Source organism: Arachis hypogaea, chromosome 15 (genome assembly GCF_003086295.3).
Source record: "Arachis hypogaea cultivar Tifrunner chromosome 15, arahy.Tifrunner.gnm2.J5K5, whole genome shotgun sequence".
NCBI lineage: Eukaryota > Viridiplantae > Streptophyta > Magnoliopsida > Fabales > Fabaceae > Arachis > Arachis hypogaea.
In genome coordinates, this window is record NC_092050.1 from 119,952,685 (window position 1) to 119,964,390 (window position 11,706).

The window sequence follows — 11,706 nt, forward strand, 5'->3', positions numbered from 1 at the left end:
TTCTTTTTCTTCCTTCTCTGCTGAGGTATCTTCAGGTTGTTCTGACAGCTTGCTTGGTTTGTCCTCAGTCTCCTTATCACTTATAGTGACCATCTTGCAATCTTCCCATCTTACTTTCTTTGTTTCACCTCTCGGATTCTTCTATGTCACTTGGGAATCCATCTGTGGGTTTGGGAATTTGCTCAGAGAGATATCCTACTTGAGATTCCAACCTCTTGATTGTGTCTCCCTGGTTCTTGAAACTGGCTCGCACTTCCTCCTTGAACACCTTGTTGTCTTGGATATCCTTGCATATGCCTTCAAGTAGATTTTCAATCCTTGAGATTCTTTCATCAAAGGATGATAGGTCAGGTTGAGGAGGGTTGTTCTGGCCTTGATATGAATGTGGAGAGGTGTTGTTATTGGGATGTTGATATGGTCTAGATGTGAAGTGTTGGTGAGCTGCATTGTTTGGATTTGGGCGTCTTTGATCAAGGCTTTGGTCTTGTTGATTTCCCCACCCAAAGTTTGGGTGATTCCTCCATCCAGGGTTGTAAGTCTTGGAGTATGGATCATGGTTCTCCCTAGGTGAATTCCCAATGTAGTTGGCTTGCTCCTGACTACCCTCTACTTCCTCATTCACTCCTTCTTGGGTTGTTGACGAAGTGGAGATTGCTACTACTTGGTTCCTCTCCATCTTCTTGGTGAGGTCAGCCAGCTGCTGGGTAATGAGCTTGTTTTGGGCCAGCAGAGCATCTACATTGTTTAGCTCCATTACTCCTCTTGTGTTCCCTCTTTCAGAAGCATAGAAGTAGTCGTTCTCTGCTACTGTTTCAATGACATCTATGGCTTCCTCAATAGTCTTCTTCTTGTTCAAAGATCCTCCGGATGAATGGTCTACGGCCTTCTTTGACTCATAAGAGAGCCCTTCATAGAAAATGTGCAGCTGCACCCATTCATTGAACATATCTGGTGGGCACCTCCTTGTTAGGTCTTTAAACCTCTCCCATGCTTCATATAGAGTCTCACCATCTTGTTGCCTGAAAGTTTGGACCTCAGCTCTCAGCCTATTGATTCGTTGAGGAGGGTAAAATCTTGCTAAGAATTTGTTCACCACATCTTCCCAAGTTGTCAAGCTTTCCCTTGGGAAAGATTCCAGCCACTTGGCTGCCTTATCCCTGAGTGAGAATGGAAATAAGAGCAGTCTATAGGCGTCAGGATGAACACCATTAGACTTTACTTTGTCACATATTCTCAGGAAGGTGGTTAAATGTTGATTTGGGTCCTCTTGGATACTTCCTCCGAACGAACAGTTGTTCTGCACAAGGGTGATGAGCTGTGGCTTCAGTTCAAAATTGTTGGCATGGATGGTTGGCTTTTGAATGCTACTTCCACAGTTTACTGGGTTTGGATTGATATAAGAGCCTAAAACTCTTCTATCCTCCCCGGTATAATTTGCTCGACCTCTTCCGCCATGGTTGTGAGCCTCTTCTTCATGATGGTTTTCCATGTTTTCTTCCATGTTTTGATTCAAAGTATTCCTCAAAGTGTTCCTCCTCTTCTTCAGCACCAACTACACGTTTGTCTCTTGCCTCCCTCCTTAATCTATGGAAGGTTCTCTCATGTTCAGAATCAAAGGAAGTTGAAGCCCCGCTTCTTCTCCCTGTCATACAACCAACAAGTACAAGCAAAGAGAATAGGTGCAGAAAGTATATCTGTCAGAATTATTGTTAGTGTGAGTGATGCAATATATCAAACAGTTAGTGGGTTAGTGAGATGAATAGTAAATAACAAAGAAAAGTGGGGGGAGAGGAAGAAATTAACTAAAACAGGAAGTAAATAACTCAAACAGAAATTTAAATCAAACAAAAATAAAATGCTCAATCTAGTTATCCTCCAATCTAATCATTGTTGATGCACAATCAATCCTCGGCAACAGCGCCATAAACTTGATGCACAGAAAACTTGTCTCATAACAAATTTCCTTCGGTAAGTGTACCGAATTTGTCGTCAAGTAAAAACTCACAATAGAGTGAGGTCGAATCCCACAAGGATTGATTGATCAAGCAACTTTAATTAAAGGAATGTTCTAGTTGAGCTAATCAGGAATTAAGTTGAGAATTGCAGAAAATTAAATGGCGGGAAAGTAAATGGGGGAATTGCTCATAAATGTAAATGACAGAAATTAAAGAGAATGGGTAAGATCAGAAATGGGGAGTTCATTGGGCTTAGGAGATGTTGCATTCTTCGAATCAATCTCATTTACATCTCTTCCTCAATCAATGCACTCATTGATCTCCTTGGCAATCTTAAGTGATTGAATTACAATTTCTTGTAGTCAATCTCTCAAATCTTGATCAATAGCCAATTCCTTGGTCAATTGCTCATGAGAAGAGATGAAGTATGATCACTGATTATACCACATGCATTTTCCAAATCAAGCATTGAGAGGATTATAGTCACATATCCATCCAAACCCAATTTGGTCCAGCATGAGAAAGCATTTCTAGCTTGATCTCTTCATTCCTCTTCCAAGGTTCCGAAGAGATCCAAGTATAAATAGTTTCTTTTCCAAGATAACTACCCAATTGGATGAAGATCGAAAGCTTTCAAGTAAAATCAAGAGAAAAGATAGAAGAAGAATAATGAAAACTAGTATTGATCCATCAAATTACAACAGAGCTCCCTAACCCAATGAAAGGGGTTTAGTTGTTCATAGCTCTAGAAAATGAAAACAAAGATGGAGAATACATTATAAAAACTAGAAGAGCAAGAAAGTAAAATATAGGAAGTAGTTCTATGCTATTTTCCAACTCTCAGAACTCCCTCTAATAATTCAAAGCTACTCCTATATATACTACTCTTCTCATCTTCTAGTTGGTTCTTCAAGTCTTGGGCCTTTGGATCTTGAGTTTGAAGCAGTTCTCTTCTTCATTTGGGCTTGGCTTTACTTGCAGAGAGAAAGTGTGAAGTGGACAGAGACTTTTGCTCAGGACGTTAGGGGTGTTAATGTTTAGTGAAAATATGAGTTCGAGAATGTTAGTGACAATCAACTTTCTCACTAACGTTTCCTAAGTAAAAGCCACGTTAACTTCAACGTTAGTGGCACAAACGTTGCCACTAACGTTGCCTCGAGGTCCTTCGCACACGTTATTGGGACTCAACTTTCCCAATAACGTTGAAAAGCCCCCTTTGCTCCTACGTTAGAGCCCACATTAACTTAGTTAACGTGGCTCTTTAACGTGGGCTTGCCATCCTTCGAGAACGTTAGTGACACTCAACATTGTCACTAACGTTCCAATGTGCCCCCATGTCTCACGTTAGAGTCCACGTTAACTAGGTTAACATAGCTCTTTAACGTGGCCATGCTTAGCCATCCCCAACGTTAGTGACAATGTTGAGTGTCACTAACGTTGGCTCATTATTTACTCATCCACGTTAGCTTCCACGTTAACTAAGTTAACATGGCTCATAGTGGCTTGTGTGGTTCCTTCCAACGTTAGTGACAATGTTGAGTGTCACTAACGTTGGCCATCACCTTCTTCTTTCACATTAGCCTCCACGTTAACTAAGTTAACGTGGAAGTTAACGTGGCACCTTGGGGTTGTGTGGTTGCTTCCAACGTTAGTGACAATGTTGGGTGTCACTAACGCTGTCGACCACCCTTTCCTCCTCACGTTAGCTCCCACGTTAATCAAGTTAACGTGAGAGTTAACGTGGCATTGTGCACATAGGCCAACGTTAGTGACAATGTTGAATGTCACTAACGTTTGCCTCCTTTCCCCCTTTTGACGTTAGAGGCCACGTTAACTAAGTTAACGTGGACTCTAACGTCAAAAGGGGGAAAGGAGACAAACGTTAGTGAAGTTAACGTGGACTCTAACGTGGCCACTTATGAGCATTGGCCAACGTTAGTGATAATGTTAAGCGTCACTAACATTGGCTCAAATTCCCTACTTCACATTAGAGTTCACGTTAACTTAGTTAACGTGACTCTTAACGTGGGTAATGATGGCTTCGAGAGCGTTATTGGCAGTCACTTTTCTCATTAACTTTGCAAGTTACCTCCCATTCCCTGCTTCCTTTGGTCCTGAAATCAAGCAATAGAGTGCATCAAAGTTCTAGTCCAAGTCATGGGTAATGCAGCATACAATTTGTCACTAAATTCATGCAAAATCCTCCTGAAATCATGTAAAATGCACAATGTATGCTTAAATCCAGGTGTAAGTGAATATCTACCCAAAACTAGCTTATTTCCTAAGAAAATGCATGAAACTACCCTAAAAATAGTAAAGAAAAGGTCAGTGAAACTGGCCAAAATGCCCTGGCATCAATGTTTGATTTAAAATAAAATTGCTGGGGAATGATTGTGCATCAACAATGATTAGATTGGAGGATAACTAGATTGAGCATTTTATTTTTGTTTGATTTAAATTTCTGTTTGAGTTATTTACTTCCTGTTTTAGTTAATTTCTTCCTTCCCCCCCCACTTTTTCTTTGTTATTTACTATTCATCCCACTAACCCACTAACTGTTTGATATATTGCATCACTCACACTAACAGTAATTCTGACAGAAATACTTTCTGCACCTATTCTCTTTGCTTGTACTTGTTGGTTGTATGACAGGGAGAAGAAGCGGGGCTTCAACTTCCTTTGATTCTGAACCTGAGAGAACTTCCTTAGATTAAGGAGGGAGGCAAGAGACAAACGTGTAGTTGGTGCTGAAGAAGAGGAGGAACACTTTGAGGAATACTTTGAACCAAACATGGAAGAAAATATGGAAAACCATCATGAAGAAGAGGCTCACAACCATGGCGGAAGAGGTCGAGCAAATCATACTGGGGAGGATAGAAGAGTTTTAGGCTCTTATATCAATCCAAACCCAGGAAACTGTGGAAGTAGCATTCAAAAGCCAACCATCCATGCCAACAATTTTGAACTGAAGCCACAGCTCATCACCCTTGTGCAGAACAACTGTTCGTTCGGAGGAAGTGTCCAAGAGGACCCAAATCAACATTTAACCACCTTCCTAAGAATATGTGACACAGTGAAGTCTAATGGTATTCATCCAGATGCCTATAGACTGCTCTTATTTCCATTCTCACTCAGAGATAAGGCAGCCAAGTGGCTGAAATCTTTCCCAAGGGAAAGCTTGACAACTTGGGAAGACGTGGTGAACAAATTCTTAGCAAGATTTTACCCTCCTCAACGAATCAATAGGCTGAGAGCTGAGGTCCAAACTTTTAGGCAACAAGATGGTGAGACTCTATATGAAGCATGGGAGAGGTTTAAAGACCTAACAAGGAGGTGCCCACCAGATATGTTCAATGAATGGGTGCAGCTGCACATTTTCTATGAAGGGCTCTCTTATGAGTCAAAGAAGGCCGTAGACCATTCATCCGGAGGATCTTTGAACAAGAAGAAGACTATTGAGGAAGCCATAGATGTCATTGAAACAGTAGTAGAGAACGACTACTTCTATGCTTCCGAAAGAGGAAACACAAGAGGAGTAATAGAGCTAAACAATGTAGATGCTCTGCTGGCCCAAAACAAGCTCATTACCCAGCAGCTGGCTGACCTCACCAAGAAGATGGAGAGGAACCAAGTAGCAGCAATCTCCACTTCGTCAACAACCCAAGAAGGAGTGAATGAGGAAGCAGAGGGTAGTCAGGAGCAAGCCAACTACATTGGGAATTCACCTAGGCAGAACCATGATCCATACTCCAAGACTTACAACCCTGGATGGAGGAATCACCCAAACTTTGGGTGGGGAAATCAACAAGACCAAAGCCTTGATCAAAGACGCCCAAATCCAAACAATGCAGCTGACCAACACTTCACATCTAGACCATATCAACATCCCAATAACAACACCTCTCCACATTCATATCAAGGCCAGAACAACCCTCCTCAACCTGACCTATCATCCTTTGATGAAAGAATCTCCAGGATTGAAAATCTACTTGAAGGCATATGCAAGGATATCCAAGACAACAAGGTGTTCAAGGAGGAAGTGCGAGCCAGTTTCAAGAACCAGGGAGACACAATCAAGAGGTTGGAATCTCAAGTAGGATATCTCTCTGAGCAAATTCCCAAACCCACAGATGGATTCCCAAGTGACACAGAGAAGAATCCGAGAGGTGAAACAAAGAAAGTAAGATGGGAAGATTGCAAGATGGTCACTACAAGTGATAAGGAGACTGAGGACAAGCCAAGCAAGCTGTCAGAACAACCTGAAGATACCTCAGCAGAGAAGGAGGAAAAAGAATACCAAGAACCAGAAATATCAAAACAGGAGCTGCTGAGACTCTATGCACCTTTTCCCCAGCTACTCAATGGTGCTGTGGAGAAGAGAATATACTCAAGATTTCTGGACTTGTTTACATCTCTGCATGTGAACATACCGTTCATCAAGATTATCCAACAAATGCCTGCATTCATCAAGTACATGAAGGAGCTGCTCCCTAGGAAAAGCTCACTCAAGGGAGGCCAAACTATAGTGATGAACAAGGAGTGCAGTGCCCTCATTCAACCACAGTTGCCTACGAAAAGAAAAGATCCAGGGAGTTTTCATGTCCCCTGTGCCATAGGAGAAACAATGTTTGATAGAGCACTATGCGATTTGGGAGCAAGCATCAACTTAATGCCCTTAACCCTGGTGAAGAGACTGCAGATCAATGAGATATTGCCTACAGATGTGGTCATCAGGCTGGTTGACAAAACTCAAAAACAAGCAAAAGGAGTGGTGGAAAATGTGTTGTTAAAGGTGGGGAAATACTTTCTTCCCACAGACTTTGTCATCTTGGACATGGAAGAGAGTCATACTCACCCAATTATATTGGGAAGACCATTCCTAACTACAGCCAGAGCACTCATAGATGTGGAGCGAGGGGAGCTAATATTAAGGATCCATGATGAGCAACTCAGCTTCAATGTCTTCAAACTCTCCCAAGAAGCTTACCAAGAAAATAAAGAACCAAGCAATGATCATACTGAGATGCTGACAGAGGAAACAAGCACTGATGCACCACCAACACATCCTAAAACCCCATTGCATGAGGCACAAGGCAAACAGCCATTGTCACAGCTCAATGAGAAGCTGGAGGAACCTAAACCACCAGAGGCATGTGAACACAACAACAAAATTCCCTTAGAAGAAGTCACCAAGAGCAAGGCAACATCAAAAGGGACAAAGAAGAAGGTACCAAGGGGGTGGAGGAACAAGAAGATCCCTACGGAAAAACTCTCTCCAGGAGATAAAGTGATCTCAGCTTACTTCCCAGATATCCTCCCTAATCTCCCCATTGTACCATCTCAGTTACCTAAGGTCTTCACTATTAACAGAGTTGATGCCAAGGCATCTTAGGCTAGTTTCACTAGCCTTTTTCTTTTATTTTTAGTTGTTTTATGCATTTTCTTGAGCCTTAAGTAATCATTTTGGGCCAAATAGTCATGCTTGTCTTAAATCATTCAACATGAAGATTTTGATGCAAATTCCATGAGTTTTTAGTTATATTCCTTGAAAGCTAAGAATGGAAGAATTCTCATGAATTTTTGCAAGACTTTGATGCAATTGTTTGGATGATTTCAGGGAAGAAGAGGCTAGGCAAGGAAGCAACAAAATCAATAAAGGAAGTTTGAATATCACATGTGGAGTTTAAGTTCCAGTTTAAGCTTAAACTGGAACTTAAACTACCAAGCCATATAATGCTGGAATTGAAGTTTAACCTCCAGTTTAACCTTAAACTGGAGGTTAAACGCCAGAATGAGAATGCCAATCAGGAAGCATGTCCACGTTTAACCTCCAGTTTAACCTTAAACTGGAGGTTAAACGCCAGAAATGGGAAGTGCACCAGGGAGCCATTTCCACGTTTAAGCTCCAGTTTGACCTTAAACTGGAGCTTAAACGTGTTCGACCAAGTTTCTCCTCCAGGGTTGCTTTCTCCATTTCCACGTTTAAGCTCCAGTTTAACCTTAAACTGGAGCTTAAACGTGTTCGACACCTCCAGGGCTACCTTTCTAAGCTTCCACGTTTAAGCTCCAGTTTAACCTTAAACTGGAGCTTAAACGTGTTCGACCTCCAGGGCTACCTTTTCCATTTCCACGTTTAAGCTTCAGTTTAACCTTAAACTGGAGCTTAAACGTGTTATATGGAACAGCTTGACCATGCCTTCTTCAAACATAAATAACTTGAGCTACAAAACTCCAAATGAGGTGATTCAAAATGCATTGGAAAGAAGACATCTAGAGCTTTCCAAGCATATATGGCATGCATGGTGGATACTAAAAATTGAGGGAGAAAACAGCCCCGTAATGTGCATAGAAGAGCATAGTACCAACATGCAATCAGGCCAGCTGACCTCTTCACCTTCCATGGAGTATAACTCGAGTTGTAGAACTCCAAATGATGCGCTTCCAGTTGCATTGGAAAGTAGACATCCAGAGCTTTCCAACGATATATAGAAGTATGGGGTGAACAATGCAACTGAGCTCCCAAAATTGGCATTTTCGAGCACGTTTAAGTGACTTAAACGTTGGCTTAAACGCTGTCGAACCAACCAGCAACCTTGTCACCTTCAATCAAGCATAACTTGAGCTATAGAGATCCAATTGAGGTGCTTCCAGTTGCGTTAGAAAGCTGACATCCATAGCTTTCCAACGAGGTATAATAGTCTATATTTGGCATCAAATTGGCAAGGTTGACAAGAGAACAAAGTGACGACTCAAGAAAGGGGGGTGCAACGTTTGAGTGTAGTTTAATGGATCATTATCCTTTTTGGATCAATTATGTCACTCTACCCTTCAAGCAAGCAAGGCCCATCAACAACACCAAATCAAGGCCACAAGAATCATCTAGAATAGTTTATTTTCATTTGATTGTAATTTGCTTTGAATTTCATTTTCATTTTGTAATTTAGGGAGCCTATTTAAAGGCCTTAGTTTCTACATTTGAGACACACGGAGGGGATTGAAGGGGAATCCAGCCCCTGAGGGGGAGAGAACTGGAAATCATTTTCTTTTAGTTTTGTAATTGAATTCAGAGCTATGACTCACTAAACCCCTTTCATTGGGTTAGGGAGCTCTATTGTAATTCAATGAATCAATAATAGTTTTATCTTCTTCTTCAATCTTTTCTCTTGAATTTTGTTAGAAAGCTTCTCGATCTAATTCCATTGGGTAGTTGTCTTGGGAAAGAAACTACCCATAATTGGAATCCTTCGGAACCTTGGGAAAGGAATGGAGGATTCATGCTAGAGAAGCTTTCTCACAGTGAATTGGATTGGGGTTTGGATGGATATTGTGACATGTAATCCTACCAAATTGTGGTTCATGAAACTGTGTGGTATAATCAGTGATCGAGCATCATCTCTTCTTATGAACATTTAAACCAAGGGATTGGGAATTTGTTCGTTTTTAGAGAGAATTGGTGAGCCAAGGGATTGGGATCCAATCATATAAGATTGCCAAGCAAAATTCAATGAATGCATTGGTTGAGGAAGGAATAAAAAATGTTTTGATTCGGAGATCTCAATATCTCCTAACACCCAATGAATTCCCCATTTCTGATCTACCACTTTCTCTTTACATTCTGCAATTAAATTCATGCAATCACCCCCATCCCTTTTAATTTCAGCAATTTAGCTTCTCGCTCTTTAATTCATGCAATTTTACATTCCGCAATTCTCATCTAAATCTTGATTCCGCTCAACTAGAACATACTTCTAATCCGAATTGCTCACTCAACCAATCCTTGTGGGATTCGACCTCACTCTATTGTGAGTTTTTACTTGACGATAACCGGTGCACTTGCCGGAAGGAATTTTGCCGATCGTGCAATTTCCTAAATCATAGCATAACAAGTTTATGCGCATCAAGTTTATGGCGCCGTTGCCGGGGATTGGTTTTCGATTGACAATTCTCAAATTGGAAGTTAACTAGATTGAGCAATTTTTCTTTTCTTTTGTTAATAGTTTTTGTTTCAGTTTATTACTGCTAATTTCTGCAAATTTTAATTTGTTTTCTTTGCTTATTCACTTGTTAGCATACTAACCACTAGCTGTTTGTGATATTGCCTCACTATGAAATTTTCACTATCTTTGGATGAGTATTGTTTAAGACTGAGCACATTGCAAAAAAGAAAGGAGTATCCATCATCTTTTGGTCAATCAAAATTCATGAGAAACTCTCCACCACCACAGAATGATTCATGTTATTATGCTCATGGTGGGTGGGAGTATCAGGAACAGGAAACGGGGTGATTCCCAGAGCCACAAAATGGTCCATGTTTTGGTGAATTTGATCACTACTCAAGTTGTGGCTGGGAAGATCAAAACCAAAGAGATTTCACTTATTCACACCCCATTCATCAAGCGCCATCACCTCTGAATTATCCAACCTCACCTCCTAGTTTTACATATCCAAATTCTTCATCACTTGAGCATTTCTCAGCACAAAATTCCTTCTCAAATTCATACAATTCATTCCACTACACACAAGAGTCATACCACTACCAACACTCTAACCAAAGACTCTATCAGCCCACACAAAACACATACTCCCAGCCACCATATCACAGCCAAGATAATCAACCCCACCAACCTAATCCGAGCCAACAATTTCAAGATCAATTAAACAGGATAGAAGGAATGATTGCAACCATGGGCAGAGATGTGGCCGATTTGAAAGGCTTTAAGGAAGAAGTGATATCCAACTTACAAAATCAAGGTGCTGCCATTCAAAAGCTAGAAGCACAAATTGGATATCTATCAAAGCAAATCCCTACCCACAATTCTTCTAGTGATACCATGGCAAACCCAAGGGAGGAATCAGAAGAACAAGAAAGGGAGAAAGTCAATCAAGGGAGATCACACTCCAATGAAACAGAGAGTTGCAAAGAGGAAGGGTTCATTGAACCACAAATTCAGGAAGCTTTTGATGAACAGGATACTCCAACTGTCCAACAACAACCAAGTTCTGAGATCAAGGATGTGAAGGCAGTAGAAATAAGCACCAAAATGAGGATTGTGACCGAGAAACAAAGGACCATATCCATGAAGAAGAGAAGGTCGAAGAACAATCCAACTCCTGAGCCAACAAGCAAGTTCACTCAAGCCAATCACAAGGGAAAGCTTGCCGGAAAGAAGCATTCACAACAAGGGGCACTAACTAGCTCCTTTATCCACTTGAAGTCATTCCTCTTAACAAACTGGAGGAAGAGGAAGAAAGTCAGGAACAACATGTCAAGCTAATGACGTTAAAGAAGCGCTTGTTGGGAGGCAACCCAACCAAAGGTAGTTTTTCTTTTCTAGTTATTTCAATAAAAGAGTTAAGTAGATTTATCTGTATTGCAAGGAGCTAAGTTTGGTGTTGCACACCAAAACAATTCAAGGGTGAATATGAGATTCTAAGTTTGGTGTTCCACCAAAAACTTTATTAAAAGCACATTTCTACCTCAGCATGACTAGTCACTAGCTCCAACCAATCAGGGAAACTACTTAAACAATAGTTTAATTTCTAGTTCATAGTTTCTTTTTCTAGTTCATAGTTATTTTCTTAATAAAAGCACATGAGGATTTCTGCATATGATCCCAATTGCTGCATATGGCAAGGAACTAAGTTTGGTGTTCACACACCAATCTAAGTTCAGAGGCCTACAAACATACATGCATGCTAACCAACTCTCAAAGTGCTTGGGGAACAAGCAACTTCTAATAGCTTTGCAGGA

At 40.9% G+C, this 11,706-nt stretch overlaps 2 non-coding genes across 2 annotated transcripts; one reads left to right on the forward strand and one right to left on the reverse strand.

The window, feature by feature from the left end:
- Positions 1-941: 941 nt before the first annotated feature.
- Positions 942-1,048, forward strand: LOC112753246 (small nucleolar RNA R71). Its single transcript, XR_003177640.1, has one exon. It is a non-coding gene; the product is annotated as a small nucleolar RNA R71 (small nucleolar RNA).
- A 4,151-nt stretch (positions 1,049-5,199) lies between these two features.
- On the reverse strand, positions 5,200-5,306 carry LOC112752849 (small nucleolar RNA R71). Its single transcript, XR_003177260.1, has one exon. It is a non-coding gene; the product is annotated as a small nucleolar RNA R71 (small nucleolar RNA).
- Positions 5,307-11,706: the final 6,400 nt, after the last annotated feature.